Source organism: Lissotriton vulgaris, chromosome 6 (genome assembly GCF_964263255.1).
Source record: "Lissotriton vulgaris chromosome 6, aLisVul1.2, whole genome shotgun sequence".
NCBI lineage: Eukaryota > Metazoa > Chordata > Amphibia > Caudata > Salamandridae > Lissotriton > Lissotriton vulgaris.
This window is the reverse complement of record NC_141694.1, coordinates 1,107,554,765-1,107,570,989: the sequence shown is the minus strand read 5'-3', so window position 1 is coordinate 1,107,570,989 and position 16,225 is coordinate 1,107,554,765.

Here is a 16,225-nt window from a genome sequence, read left to right as displayed (position 1 = left end):
TCTCAAGGATTTTTATCTTTAATGTTTTTTTTTTGTTTTTTTTTGGGGAAGGGAGATGTGTGGTATCTATGGTTTAGAGTTTTGGGTTGTCTGTATTTCTTTATATTACTCTATTGTTATTGGAATGCTATTATGGTTCTATGGTCTATGTTCTAACTGGTGCCAGTTATTGCCTGACCTCTGTTCCTGGCTGACGTGCTTTGCTTTTGCTGTGAAGGATCTACATTAAAGAACCTTTCTACTCTTCAAGTCTTCTCTCCGTTTCTCTTCGAAGACCTGATGTAACAGGTTTGCCTACGGGTTTAACTCAACCTGTGACACTTATAACAGGAAGAGACACACATACCTCAATGTCTTGGAGGCATATTTACAAGCCCTTATTGCCACTGGAACATCACGTGTTGTGACTTTTTTGAGCAATAGAGGCTTTGCCTTATTTACAAGGCGGTGTTAAGCTTTGTAAATAAAAAACCTTTCATGCTAGACTTAGCGTGAAAGGGGTAAGCAATGAGTATTGTGTGGGCGTTCCATCATAACACCCATTGATTTTGACACTGCTCCCTATTTACAAGGGTGGTGTAAAAAGGAGGCAGCACCAAAAATAAGACATGGGGAACCCTGGTCTTATTCCCTGTGTTACCATATTATTGCAAAACTTGTGTCCGCGTGGGTATTATCGTGGTATTATCCAAACTTACTGTTCCCATCATCGTTTCTTGTATTATTATACTATGATGACACTATGGTAAATCTTTTTGGTTGAGCTATTACAGTATCTTTAGCATGTGTTTGTTTTGTTCTCTTATTGTTTTTGGTTTGGTTTTTGTTGGTTGGTATTGTTGGGAGGGGAGATATTATGGGATGTTCTCACCTTATTTGTACTATCTCCTTAAGGTGATGTAATGCCTTGGGGCTTTGTTGACATCATGATCTTTGGAATGTGATGGGCACTTGACAACAAGGAAATTCACGAGTGAGAGGAGCTGTGCTGGCTGTACTGTCCTTGTGGTGGATGTATTAGAGAACTGAAGTTAACCTGTGTATGAGTGTTCTCTCGACACATTCAATGCTGAATATGTTGTATCTTTGATCCTGTTGGTATAGCCCACACACACACACACACCCCTCCCTTCTTCGTTGGTTCAGCCCACCTGTCAAACATTCTATGCTGAACGCCTGAAGACGATTCTTCAGATAAGGGTTATGGATGTTTGCTGTTAGCACTTTGTGTCTGGTTAATAAACCTGCCAAACGATACAAGTAGTGCTTAATTATTTCACTGGCGACGATTGTTGGGAGGAGGCCAACGGGCGACATCCCCTCCAGGAGTTACCCAAAGGAAAAGGTGAATTATAATTAAATAAGAAGTGGAAAGTAAAGATAGCCGCACCAGCTTGGAGGGAAGGAACCAGCAAAAGGAACGTAGCGGTAATGAAGAGTGTCCGGAATTAAACGTTGAACAAATAGTTTAAAGGAAAAGTGAAGAAAAAAGCGGTGTAAGAACACTTGGCAAATTCAGGAATATAGAGCAGTAAAAGAGGAAAGTGAGGCATCTTAGTGTTGGGAAGAATTCAAATAAAGCCAACAGCTGACTGAAGCGTGTGAGAGGAGAGGTGGTGAGAAGCGACAGGCGCAGCTGATGTCAATACGAGTTGCGGAGAGAAACGCGCTGTCGGCAGCAACATCTGTGTGGAAGTGGCAGACGGCAGATCGTGCTAAGGATCCCAAGCAGACAAGCTAATGTGTGTCAAGCTAACCAAAGCGTGAGGATTTAGCGAAATTGAAGGGGGCAGGCAGTGTCACAACGAGTTGTAAAGTGAATCGTGCTGCAAGCTGGTGCCGGGTCACGCAGAGGAACAACAGCGGCTGGGAAGAGGCGTGAGGGGCGGAGCGCGCCTGGCCAAGCGAGGAGAGAGACACCCTAAGCAGCGCAGAGCGGCGAATGCAGCGTGTGACAGGAAAAGTCATCTGTGAATGCAGCGTGTGACAGAAAAAGTCATTTTTGAGGTGAAAAGATTTTGATAACCTTACTTTGTCAGGTGAAAAAGCAGCCAGTGTTGAGGAAGAGCAAGGGAAGGCTCTGAGGCTGCCTGACATCACTTTTGGGAAGGAAAATAATAGTTTACTTCTGGCATGAGCAGATTCAACAAGAAGTGACTGGCTTGTTTATACAAGCAGATTCAACACGGAAACATAAAGGAACACTGAGGAACTTAATGTGGAAGAAAAATAAGGTTGGAAATGCAATATTGATGGTAATTGATTGAATACATGTATGTAACCAATTTCCTGAGAAATGTGAAATGTAAAATAAGGAATAGTACACTGTGTATGAAGTAGCTGTTAGAATATTGGAAAACAAAAGAGGTTAGTGGAGAAAAAAAATATTTAAGTTATTAAAATAGTCATTGTAGTAAATTACTCAGGAGGAATACAGTGATGGCGGCAGCTAGTATGAACCAGCCGCCACCTTTCCTGACAGAAGAGGGGGAACCGGCCTTGCCATGGAAAGATTGTGTGGTATTCCTATGTCATCTAGAACCTTCCTATGTCACTCAGTAGAGTGTTAGGTTCTTGGAATGTTTTCCCTTGACCAGTGTCTGTTACTGCCTATCTGATGTTGAGGTGATCCCTTCCTACCTGTGGTTGTTAAGCTGTCTTCCTCATGAATAAATCTACTGAACCTATTTCCTGTGCAGCCTCATCCCTACACAATTACTGGCGACGTTGGGAGCAGTGAATTTTCATGAAGACAGCGTTCACTCGCTTACTACTGTTCCTGTTTCGCGCAAAACCCGTTTTTGCCAATTTAAAAGAAGGTGCTTTTCCTCTTCTTACTCGTAAGGAACTCCTGCAATCATCTTCAACCAACAGAACTAATTTTTCATCATCATCAACTGGATTTTCCGCATTTCAGCCTAAACGTGAGTTATTTTTAAGGATTTAAGTATTTATACTCTGTGCCTTTACCTTCCGACCGCATTATCGAGCGGTGTATGGGCATTACAAACTTTAATCCGAAAATCGCTGATTTTGCGTGTTCACAAGCTTAAACCTACTTTCCTGCTTGTTGATATTTGAAAAGACCCACCTCGAGCTCTCCTCGAGCGCCTGGCAGTTTCTTCTTCTTCCGAACCTTTCACGAGGCATTCCTCGAGTCTCCTTCACTCCATTGTAATCGACTCCACGCAATTGCATTCTGGGTCACACGCGTCACTGCGCACGTCATCGCGCAGCTTCGACGCTCTCGGCGGCCATCTTACTAAAGGTTGAAGCGGAATGTTCGCTTTTTAGCAAAATTCTTGAAGATTTCAGTTCTGTGTGTTATCTTCACAGTTTACAGCGCTACCTTTACAATTTCACAGCGGTGTAAAGCGACTTTAAGTGAAATAGACATTTTAACCTCTGATTTAAAAAAAAAGAGAGAACAGCAAAAAGAAAAAAAAAACGAAACTTGAAACTTAATATTCATTGCAGCAAATCCTTTTCTACGGTGATTTGCACACCTTCTACATTAATATTTTTTTTTCTTTTCAGGTTCCATACTTGTTTAATTGCTTACATTGTTTTTCTCTTCATTTTCTAATGTCTAATATTGCAGCTCCACCTCATTTTCTTCAAGTTGCTGGCGATCCTCCTATAGAATGCGATCTGTGGTTTCCTATGTTTATTGCTTATGTGGATGTTTTAGAAAAAGAGGATTGCTCAGCAAAAAGAAAACTTGCCCTTCTTAGACATTGTCTTGGTGGTGCAGGAATAAAAGAATTCGATAATTTACCACCCTTAGAAGACGCAGGCGATATGGATGTATTTAACAAAGCTTCTAAGCAAATGAAAATTCGTTTTGGCAGACGGATAAATACTGTTATGGAACGGTTCAAATTTTATTCTCATGAACAGAAATCTGATGAAACCATTGAGGATTACGTTGCAGCTTTACGTTCACTTGCCTGCACTTGTTCTTTCGAAACTATATCATATGAGCAGGTTCTCAGAGACCAAATCATGATGAAAACAAAAAGCAAAAAGATCCAAGAAAGACTTTGGTTGGGTACTGAGACCACTCTTGCCGCAGTTGTGAATATAGCTAAGGGTATAGAACATTCTGAAATGTTTGTATCTGAGATCAGAGGGAAAAATCTTAAAACCAACGTTCCTGAAGTTGAAGTGGCCGTTGTTAAAACTCATTTCAGTAATTCCACTTCAAACACTTTTATTCCCAAACCTGCCTTTAAGAAAGAATATGTAAGAAACACTAGTGATAATAAGAATTTTACCAAAAGAAGTACTATTGTTTGCTACAGATGTGGTAGTACTAACCATGTGGGCAACTATAAAGGTTGTCCTGCTTGGGATAAGATTTGCATCAAGTGCAAAAAGAAAGGGCATTTTGGCAATGTGTGCAGATCTGGTCAAAGAATTAATTATATCTCTCCTGAAGAAGAAGAAGTTCTAAATAGTTTAAATTGCATACTGTCTATTGATGAATGTATTCAAAATAACTTCCCTTCTTGCACTATCTTTATGGACAACAAACCTATTGAAATTTTTGTTGACTCGTGTGCTTGGTATAGTATTATTGGTAAGGATATTTTTGAACGCCTTTGGCACAAAAGGGAACTCTTAAGTGCTGACATATACCCTGGTGGGTATACAGGACGAAAAATGGCATTAGAGGGTTTCTTTTGGACCAAATTGTTTTTTAAGAACTGGGATGTCAGAGCAAAGGTTTATGTTGCCACCAAGGGTGTCTCCATTCTGGGTTGGCCTCATCAACGCTTGCTAGGGATCAAGTTAGATCCAAATGCTGTTCCACCAGTTTATGTTGAGGAGCCCCGGTTTGAAAAGCACATCACTGATTCTCTAGTTAACTTAACCTTGAATACATCTTGTGATTCTGACTTCACTAAAAGCATACTCAAGAATTTTCCTGAAATTTTTAATGATAAGTTGGGAAAATACATTGATTTCAAGCACAAAATAGTTTTAAATGACAATGCTGTTCCTGTCAGGCATAAAGTGAGAAATGTTCCTTTGGCTTACAGACCCAAATTAAAAGATATTCTAGACGATTTAGTAAAAAGGAGTATAATAGAGCCTATTGAATCTTCCCCTTGGGTTTCGCCCATCGTAATTTCAGTTAAAAGTTCAGGCGAACTTCGCTTATGTGCAGATTTGCGCAGTCTCAATAAGGAAATATGGATAGACAAACATCCTTTGCCTAATATACACGAGTTGATTTCCGCTTTGTCAGGTGCTACTGTGTTCTCCTCAATTGATTTGGCTAGTGCCTACCACCAGGTGGAGTTAGATGAAGACTCAAGGAAACTTACTGCTTTTGTCACCCCAGAGGGCATGTTTCAGTACTTACGCATGCCTTTCGGATTGGCAAGTGCGGCCTCCGTCTTCCAGCGCCTTATGAAGGAACTATTGACAGATTGCAAGGGGGCCATAGCTTTCCAAGACGACATCTTGATTTTTGGAAAAGACTATACTGAACATGATGAGAATCTAGCTTTGGTTTTGGGAAGAGTTCGGTCCAAGGGTCTTACCTTGAAATTTAACAAATGTAAATTCAGGCAAGACAAAGTGGAGTACCTGGGCCACGAAATATCTAGTTACGGAATCAAACCCAAAGTTAATCATGTTCAAAACATTGTCAATGCACCCTCTCCCAACTCAAAAGAACAGTTACTTTCTTTTTTAGGATTGACCGAATTCTATGGCAAATTTGTTAAAAACTATTCTGATATTGTGCATCCTTTGAGCGTTCTTTTAAAAAAAAATGCAAAATTTATTTGGGGTAAAGAACAAGAAAATTCTTTTGAAATTTTGAAACAAAAAATTGTTGAGGCCCCATTTTTGAAACCTTACTCAGTGGGCAAAGAATGTATTGTTTATGTTGATGCAAGCAACATTGGGTTAGGGGCTGTTTTAATGCAAAAGGATAAATCTGGTGAGTTTGTTGTCTCGTATGCCTCTCGAGCTCTACGTGACGCAGAGAAAAACTATTCAACCATTGAGCGAGAGTTACTTGCCTGTACGTGGGCTGCCCAGCACTTCAGACAATTTTTGTGGGGTACAAAATTCCTTTTGAAAACTGATCATAAGCCTCTGATCACTATGTTAGCTGCTGGTGGTGGAAGAGTTCTTACTGCTAGGTTAGCGAGACTAGCAGCCAAATTACAGGAATACCGTTGCGAGGTTGTGTACATTCCAGGACGTATGAACGTTCATGCGGATTGCATGTCGCGTTTTCCAGCTAGCGTAGAAGTTGGTGACAGTGTTGATTGTGATGTTGCTTATTCACTTGCTGATGTCAACATTATTTCAGATCAGGAAAGTTCTTTAATCCTTTCAGAGAAGGACTGGGCAGAAGCTATGGAGAATGACTCTGTTTTGACTCAAGTTAGGCAATTCTTGATTAGAGGTTGGCCTGAAGAAAGGAAACTTTCTGGAGAGTTGGGGTCGTTTTATAAAGTTAAGGATGATCTTATGTTATGTCGAGACATTATTGTCAGATCAGATAAAATCATACCTCCTTTTAGTTTGAGAGAAAGAATTTGCAAATTGGCACATGAGGGACACATGGGGATGTCCACCACTAAAAGAAGGATCAGGGAACACTACTGGTGGCCTGGTATTGACGCCATGGTAGCTAGTTGGGTCAGGAATTGTTCTCCGTGCTCCTTGAGCGACAAGTCTGCAAAGGGCATTTCCGTTGATACTACTCCCATTGAGTATGCTAATGGTCCTTGGCGAAGGTTAGCAATTGACATCATTGGACCGTTTAGCTATCAGTCTGGTAAGGTTATGTTTGCATTAGTTCTGATTGACTACTTCTCTAAGTGGCCTGAATTAAAGATTGTTGAGAAAGTTTCTTCTGAGCATGTAATTGAGTTTCTTGACGAGATATTTTCTAGGGAAGGCTTACCGGAGGAACTTATTTCAGACAATGGTCCACAGTTCATCAGCAATGAATTTGAGTGTTTTCTTAGGAATTGTGGTATTACCCACAAGAGGACCTCTAATTATTTTCCCCAGGCCAACGGCCAGGTTGAAAGGTTCAACAGAGTCATTAAGGAATCTTGCCAATTGGCTATCAAAAGCGGTCTGAAGTGGAAGAAAGCTCTTCAAGCAACCTTGCTAACCTACCGGTTATCTCCCAATTCAGTCACTGGTCTATCCCCTTTTGAACTATTGCGAGGGAGGAAACCAGGTTCTCGTCTTTTACCTTGGTGGTTAAAAGGCGATACTCCCTATGAAGTAGACTTTAAGGCATTAAGAGATAAAATTGGGAAATACCAGGGAAGTATGATTCAACATTCTTCTAAAAAGAAGTACAATACCTGCAATGTCAAAATTGGCGATCTTGTTCGTGTAAAAATGGGTGGGTTGTTCCATAAGAATGTGTCTAGATGGTCTGATCCTATCAAGGTCATTGAAATTTTCAGCAAAGCTGTCAGAGTCGAAGGTGGGAAAATTTGGAATCTCAGAAGGGTCTCCTTATGCAAACCTTGTGTTTCTTCTTCACAAAAGACTACTTTCCCAGAGAAATTTGTCTCAGACAAGCTGGTTTCAGACTTTGGCTCAGACCATAATCCAGATGGTTTTTCTGGTATGCATGAAGTTTATGACAATTTAGAAAGGGAGATTGTAAATAATTCTGATGTTGTTATTAATTCTGATTCTCCACCTGCTCCATGCATTTCTGTAGACAATCAATCTAATGCAGAATGTGAAGATACCTTATTAAGACGCAGTGAGCGTGTGAAATATGCTCCTTCAAAGTTTAGAGATTACGTTAGATCCTAAGTGTTTTTTTTTTTCTCTTTAAGGGTTATCTTGTTTTTTTTTTTTCCTTGTTTTTTTTTTCCTTTTTTTTTTAAGGGGGGGAGGTGTGTGGTATTCCTATGTCATCTAGAACCTTCCTATGTCACTCAGTAGAGTGTTAGGTTCTTGGAATGTTTTCCCTTGACCAGTGTCTGTTACTGCCTATCTGATGTTGAGGTGATCCCTTCCTACCTGTGGTTGTTAAGCTGTCTTCCTCATGAATAAATCTACTGAACCTATTTCCTGTGCAGCCTCATCCCTACAGATTGGAAGAAGGGGTTTGAATCATATTTGATCGCAATTGGTGCAAGTGGGTTCTCAGCAGTAAGAAGGAAAAATATACTAATGATAAATCTGGGAACGGAAGGAAGAAGAGCCTTTGATAGTTTACCAGAGTTGGAGGAGGGTGAAGTTGAGGGAGAAGATATAGATGCATATGATCAGAGCTTAAGGAAACTGGAATTACAATTTGCTGATAAAATAAATGTTGTATTGGAAAGACATACATTCTTTGGACGGGTGCAAGGGAAAAATGAAAAGGTAGGGAAATACATTGCATGTTTACGTGGAATGGCTAGCACATGTGAGTTTAATGATTTAACAGAATCGCTCATAAGAGATCAATTGGTGAGATGTACCAATAACAAGAAAATTCAGGAAAAATTGTTTGTTGGGAATCCAGACTTGAAAAATGCTGTACATATAGCGAAAAGTGTAGAACACACAGCTGAATGTGTGAAAGAGATGAATATAAATGAGGGGAGCAAGGTAAATGAAGTAAATGAGAGGAGAGAGGAATGTAGAGAAATCTATGCTGTAAAACATGTAAGGAAGAAGGAGTTTTACAAAGAGCCCGTCCGAGAGAAAAATAACAGGGAAGTCAGATTTTAGTGTTACAGATGTGGAAGCACAGCACATTTAGCTGACAGTATTCGTTGTCTAGCAAGAACTGCGACATGCAGAAATTGTAACAGGAAGGGTCATTTTGAGAGGGTATGTAGAGAGGTACGAAGGAACGTTGTAAATTTGGTAGAAAATGATGAAGAGTATGAGGGAAGATATGTACTGAGCATAGACAACAAAGAGGAAAACCAGGTTAAAATTGTGAATTTACCGAAGTGTGACATAAAGCTAAATGGAGAAGTGGTGGAAGTTTTTGCAGACTCATGTTCACCTTTCACTTTTGTAAATCTACAAACTTACAAAGATAGATTGGAAGTCAAAGGGACAAAATTAGAAAAACCAGATGCATGTCCAGTAAGGTACAATAGGGACCCCATTCCATTAGAAGGGATGATCACTATGGAAATATCTTTCAAAGGGAGAAGCACGGTGGGAAAAGTATATGTTGCAAAGGCGGGTTCAAATCTTTTGGGATGGGCTCATCAGAAAGACCTAGGGATGAAATTAGACCCCACAGCAGAGGTTCCGGTTATGCTTGTGGACAGGAATGCATGTGGTTTGGAAGTGGTGGAAGAATTCAGAGAAGTATTCACAGAGGAAATCGGATGTTTGAAGGAGTTCCTCCATAAAATAAAACTTAAAGAAAAAGCCAAGCCAGTAGCTCATAAGTGCAGGAACATTCCAATACTAGCTAGGGAACCACTTAAAGAGGAACTGGACAAATTGTTGAGACAAAAGGTCATTGAACACGCAGAGAGCTCAGAGTGGGTGGCTCCCATTGTGATAACAGCCAAAGGAAATTCAGGCAAAATCAAATTGTGCATCGACCTGAGGGAATTGAATAACAACATATGGGTAGACAGATTCCCGATGCCCAATATAAATGACATGTTAAGTCAAGTCAAGGAGGCAACATTTTTCACAGTGATAGACCTTTCACAGGCATACCACCAGGTAAAATTGCACCCGGCAAGTAAGGCATTGACAACCTTTATCACACCTTTTGGGGCTTTCAGGTTCTGTAGAATGCCATTTGGGCTTGCCTCCGCGGCTGCGGTTTTCCAGAGGGCGATGCAAGGCATTCTGGAAGGGCAGAAACAAGTACTGTGTTTCCAAGATGATTTACTGATATATGGAAGGGATGTGGAGGATCATAACAAAGTTTTGAGAGAAGTTTTGGAGAGATTAAAAGAGGCAGGATTAACCTTGCAGAAAGCAAAATGTCAGATAGGGGTGACTTTGGTTACATACCTAGGACACGTAATCTCAAGGGAAGGAATCAAACCTAAATCTGACCATGTGGAGGCAATCAGGTTGGCACCACAGCCAAGTTCTAAGGAGGAAGTGAAATCCTTCCTGGGATTGGCGGAGTATTGTTCAAAGTTTATTAGGAACTTTGCAGAGATATCCTCACCTTTGAGGCTAATACTAAAAAAAGAGCAAGGTTTGAGTGGAGTGAGGAGTGCGAAAGAGCATTTGAAAACCTAAAGTGTTGTGTAACCAAAGCACCATTCTTAGGCCAATTTGATACTAAACGGAACACAATAATAACAACAGATGCAAGCAATAAGGGCATAGGAGCGACCCTTAGTCAGACGATAGAGGGAAAAGAAAGAATAATTGCTTTTGCCTCGATATCACTTACGGAGGCAGAGTCAAGGTACTCTGTGGTCGAGAAGGAAGCGTTAGCCTGTTACTGGGCGGTCAGACATTTCAGGGTGTATGTGTGGGGACTGCCGTTTACTATCCGCACCGATCACAAGCCTTTGGTAAATGCGTTCAGTGCAAAGAACGTAGAGAGGACCACTCCAAGAATTGCGAAATGGTTCTTGGGATTGGAAGGTTTCAATTACAGGATGATATATATTCCGGGTAAGCTAAATGAGGCAGCGGACTGTTTATCTAGCTTACCCATTAAGAATGGGGAAGGAGAGTGCGAAAATGTTGAGGAGTATGTAGTGGTAGAGATTAAGGAGGCATTAAGCAAAGATGAATGGCAAAAGGCGGTGATGGAGGATACGGTACTGCTTAAATTGAAAGACCTAGTATCCAAGGGCTGGCCAGAGAAAAGTTCTGATCTTGGATATGAAGAGAATAGGTTTTGGGAGGTTAGGCATGAATTGAACCTTTTGGAAGTCTGGCTCATGAGGGCCATCTAGGATTTTAGTCTAACGAAGAATAACATCAGGATGCATTACTGGTTGCCCAGTATGGACACCATGGTAGAAAGATGCACCAGACAGTGCAGGAGTTGTGCAACCAGTGACAAGACAAAAAAAGGTATGAAAGGGCAATTTTCTGCGGTAGAAGTACCGACCACCCCATGGAACAAATTGGCTATGGATATTGTGGGACCTCTAGATGTAAAGGGTCTGGGAGGAAGATTTATAATATCACTAGTAGACTTCCATTCAAAGTGGGTAGTAATAAAGATAGTGGAGAATGTGACAACAAATACAGTGATATCTTTCTTGCAAGAAACATTCAGATCTGAAGGTGTACCGCAAACTTTGGTGATAGACAATGGGGTACAGTTTGTTTAGTCATTAATGAAAGAATTCTTTCACAGTTTAGCAATAACTCATCTACGTACTGCACTATACTGCCCCAGGGCAAATGGGATGATTGAAAGAGTAAATCGCATGATAAAAGAATGTATACAGTTGAATGGTAACAGCGGGAGTAATGTGAGAAAGGCCTTGGATGAAATGATTTGGTCCTATTTTGTAACCCCTCACAGTATTACGGGGTTATCACCTTTTAAATCACTAAAAGGTAGAGAACGTGGGACCAAGATGTGCCCTATGTGGCTGAGGGGGAAATGGCTGAGGAAAAAGATAAAGGAGAAGTGGTGGAGGGAATAAAGAAATACCAAGATGCTTATGTTAGAAATACAATGTGGGTATAGGAAGGCAGAACAGACTATGGAAGGTAGGAGATGAGGTAAAAGTCAAACTCCCGAGGTCAGTGCACTCAGGGTGCTCAAAGTTTTCAGAGAGGAAAATAATTGCCAAAATTTGTAAGAATGTGGTAGTACTTAACGACGGACAGGCATGGAGCATGGATCGTATTGTAAAGGACAATAGTAAAGTACTGGAGGAAGATTATTCAAACAAAGGTGAGAGAGACGACAAAGAAATAGACAGTGGACCTATCAAGCCGGATCTCAGGAAGACGGAGCGGAGACCATGTTGGCAGAAGGACTATATAATGTGGTGACATGTATCTCTGTTGTTTATTGCATAGGGTAGGAGATGTGTTGCATCTTTGATCCTGTTGGTATAGCCAACACTCACACCCCTCCTTCTTTTCCCCGTTGGTTCAGCCCACCTGTCAAACGTTCTATGCTGAACACCTGAAGAGGATTCTTCAGATAAAGGTTATGGATGTTTGCTGTTAGCACTTTGTGTCTGGTTAATAAACCTGTCAAACGATACAAGTAGTGCTTAATTATTTCAGAATACATGTAGCCAGAGGGTGAGTTCCTCTTTATCTTTCCTTCAGTGTCACTTATTTCTAGCTCTAGGGACACTGGCTGTTAATATGCCACTGTTTTATGGTTATTTGGTGATGTGATTACATACCATGTAGAAGGGACCCTCGTGTCCAGCTATATTTCTTTACATGTCCAGCCACCATCTGCCTGTTGGCACTGAAACTAAATTCAATGACCTGTGTAAACCATGAACAGAGACGTGGGAATCCTACTCTCAGGACACTATTGATTGAATAGGATATGCACACAGCTGCCCACAAATGCAGTAGGTCCAGGGTAGTAGTGTGCGACGGCATGTTTGGCTCTCCTTCTCTGTACTGTATGGTTGGTAGAGTAGCCACAGCCTTTCTAAAGCTGTGCCCCAACATCAATCTAAGGTGTACCTCTCTGCCTGGAGTCTGATACCTCCCTACGTTAGAGACTAGCACTGCCTCCTCCCAAACACACCTCGAAAGTGCTGGACTATTTCACACAAGCTTTCAGAGCTTTAGATGTTTTAGAATGTGCAAGTCAAAAGTGAGCTGTAAAAGGCATTATTGGACTGAATGTGTTCGAATGTTTCTCATGTGGGGAACTCCACTTGTGGAAAGAAGGCTAACTCGCTTCACTTGCTCACTGCAGTCTTGCATTAGATATAATTCATGCAGGCATAGGGTGACATGAGTGGTGTAAGTGGGTAGTGTCAAAGTTGGACGTGGACAGGCCAGTGGGTGGTGACTTCCTAAGAAAACATTTGTGTAACTGCCCATAATTATTTTTTTACAAACTAAGCGGTGCTTAGCTGTTCCTATTAAAACTGAAAAGCAATATACATATAGAGTATGGTGAGTTGATGTAGAGCACTTTCAAGTGATATAGCATTGATATTTTAAGTTGAATGAGAGATATATTTAGTCAGAGTTTAAAAAAACGTTTTTCATCTATGTCTTAATATTCACAAAAGTAGCATTATTATTTTCTGATGAGCCAAATCAATATTAAAGTGGTAGATGTGGTAGTCTTAACACTCGTTATTTTACACTTTTGTTATTTGAGGGGAGGGGCATCGTTTTATTGCAGACTTGGTCTATAGCATGATTAGCATTTCTAAATCTCACTGTGGTGAGCAGGAGACATTATATGTCGGCTTTCAGCTATATCACAGAATGCTCTCTGACCTCTGCTTAACAGCCACCCGAGCAACCTCTTGTGCCTAGAGAGATACCTCTTGTGAAGTGTTCCAGTTTATTATTCTTTCCAATATCAACTGTAGATTTGGAGACCCTCTCTATTAGCGGATGCTGATCCATGATGTCCATTTGCCTGAAAATAAGAAAAACTTTTGTATGATTTGCTAGCCTTGTTCCATTAACACTTGTCCAGGTCTTCTGAAGCCCTAGTTATATATATACTCACGTAAAAAACCATAGGTTTCAGGACTTATATAGTTAGGAATTAGCATTTAAAAAACATTGAAATTGCTCCAATATAGTTAGTTGTACTAACTATATTTCGCGCACCCGCAATCCACTGCTGATGATGTCACATATTACATCATTCATGACATGGTCAGTGACATCACTGATGACATCACTGATGACATCTCAAATGACATCACTGATGACATCACTGATGACATCTCATCTGACATCACTGATCACACCACTGATGATATCATTCATGTGATAATACGATGCACCTCCTCACACTCTAATATAACCTATGATACACCCACTGTTAAATACAGACTACCATTCTTGAAACCATTGACACACCAATACCAGTTACTACATACGCACTCACTGATTCCTAGGTCTACACACACATTCACTCATTCACCCATAGAATGACTCATACATACAGTCACTCATCAATACAACACTATCATATGCACTCATACACCTATACAGACACTCACACACTGCCAATCCATTTCTAGCGGATATGATCGGTCAACCTGGTGGGTTCTTTGCATCTTTGTCTAACTTCGGTAAAAAGTATATTGTTGGTATTATCGGGTATTCATTTTTTAAGAATTTATGTTCTTGTCCTGTGATTAGTCCCTCAGATTTCTATTTTGATAATTTTTTGTAACAATTGGCATACATAGTCTTTAGTTCAGCTCCGGTGCATTTTGGTATAGCAACAAGTGTCACTCAATTGGGCATGCGCTTCTTTAATGTACAGATCCCTGTGCATAATAACAATATTTCCCCCTTTATCGGATGCTCTGATAATTACTTTGTTGTTAGTTTGTCATTTTGTTATAAGGGTATTGTAATTGGCTGTTTCCTTGTTGTATTTGTATTTGCTCCTGCGTACTTTAATGTTTAAATCTTTCAACTGTTTTGATACTTGATCGTGAAAGAGATCAATGGCATCTTTCAACATGACTGGGTTAAAGGTAGATTTTGCACGGAACCCAGTTAGTGGTTGTTTAGTCTGTGATGCTGTAACTTGAGTTGCTGCAGCAATTGATATATTTTGACTTTGTGAGGCCTCACTGTCATTCATAGCCTCCATTTCCCATAGTTCATTTATCTCTTCCATCAGCATTTCCGTAGTTTGTGAGAGCGCAGAGTTTGTTGTAATTGTGTTGGTCTGTATAGGTGTTCGATCTTTCATATGTTTGTTCAAGACATAGTATTTTTTAAGTTTTAATTTTCGTGTGCTTTTGAAAATATCCAGTCTTGTATTCACATAAAGTCTCTCTTGGGACAGTATGTCAAGCCCAGGCTCAATATTTCTTTTTCTGTTTGGTTCAGTTGTATATTGGATAAGTTAACAATAGTTTTATCCAAATCTGCGGCAATTATTGTTTTCCTCTGCCCCATATATATATATATATATATATATATATATATATATATATATATATATATATATATATATATATATATATATATATATATATATATATATATATATATATATATATATATATATATATATATGTATGTATATATATATATATATATATATATATATATATATACATATATATATGCATATACACACACACATACACATATATACATATATATATTGTAGTGAAGGATGATCCAGATTCAAGTAGTTTCAATTATATATTTATTTCATGAAGATGGTACAAGGTGGTGAGTTCAAAGGTGGTAATTAAAAATTATAAATGTTATAATTACGAACTCCACCAGGAGCAGGATCCTTTAAGCTGAGTCCCAAGTTCCCAACTGAACTCCTCAGAGCCAGGGAAACCAACATTCTAATACATCATTAATGAATGCTAACATTCCACAAGGAGGCAACAGTGGATGAGCAAAGAAGAAAAGAGACATACAATATATATATATATATATATATATATATATATATATATATATATATATATATATATATATATATATATATAGATATATATAGATATATATATATATAGATATATATTTTGTAATTCATGAACATACATCGTGCAACACCGATTATGCTGAATATGCACTGTTCTGCCCATGCAAAAAAGCTTATATTGGCAGCACAATTAAAAAAGCTAAGCGGCGTGTTCTAGAGCATTTGTGTGCAATTAAAAACATGGACAAAACGTACCCTATAGCAAGGCATTTCCAAAGTCATCATAACCAGATTCAGATCTGTTGAGTTTCTGTGTCTTAGACACAGTGAGGTATAATGAAAGAGGTGGAAATAGTGTTTACGGAGACTTGAGTCAAAGTTTATAATCAGATACAAGACCATGACACCTCTTGGGCATAACAATGACGAAGAGATGGAAGTACACTTGGGGTGACCTTTTACACTCAGTATGGAATTAGTTAAATTAGTGTTTTGCTGTACCTGGGTGCCCCACAGTCTGTCTTGATATAATCCCAGAATGTTGATGTATATATATGTGCTCGCTGACAGTAACTCTTTTAAGAATTTGTATAAATATCTTGTTAGTGTGTGTTTTTAATTTAGTTCTTTTATTATTTTTTCAGGGAATGTGAAAATCCTTGTGATGGAGATAATATATACAACTCAACA